The sequence below is a fragment of the Geospiza fortis genome, unplaced genomic scaffold, assembly GCF_000277835.1.
Source record: "Geospiza fortis unplaced genomic scaffold, GeoFor_1.0 scaffold777, whole genome shotgun sequence".
NCBI lineage: Eukaryota > Metazoa > Chordata > Aves > Passeriformes > Thraupidae > Geospiza > Geospiza fortis.
In genome coordinates, this window is record NW_005054689.1 from 7,736 (window position 1) to 8,289 (window position 554).

Sequence of the window (554 nt, forward strand, 5' to 3'; positions counted from 1 at the left end):
GCAGGGACACAAAGTCGTGGTGCCCCCGCCATGGTTCCAGAGGGAGGGAATGGGCCCTGGGCTGTCACCCATGGGCCAGGACAGTGTCCCCACCATCACCAGTGCATCCACAGCCCCAGTGTCCCCAAAGGATGGCTCTGTCCCATCTGGGCTCTCACCCAAGGGCCAGGACAGTGTCCCCACCATCACCAGTCCATCCACAGCCCAGTGTCCCCCAGGGATGGCTCTGCCAGGTCCCTTTCCCCGTGGAGCAGCTTGCAGGGGCTGGATGTGTCCCCTGGCCCTGTCCCTGGTGTCCCCACGCCCCCAGCCCCAGGTGCTGCTGTCACCTCACACCCACCAAACACGAGGTCACGAGGGGAGCGGCTGCCATAAGGTGTAAAAAACCCTTTCAAATGAATTAAACCCCAAACCCAGCAGAGTGGGGAGGGCACAGGGGACATGGAGGCAGCACCGTGTGGAGGGAGCCGGCGGCAGGACCCCACTCCAACCCCGGCAGGGGCACATCCCGAACGCCACGGACACCCCCGAGCCCCCCTGGGCACCCCCCCACT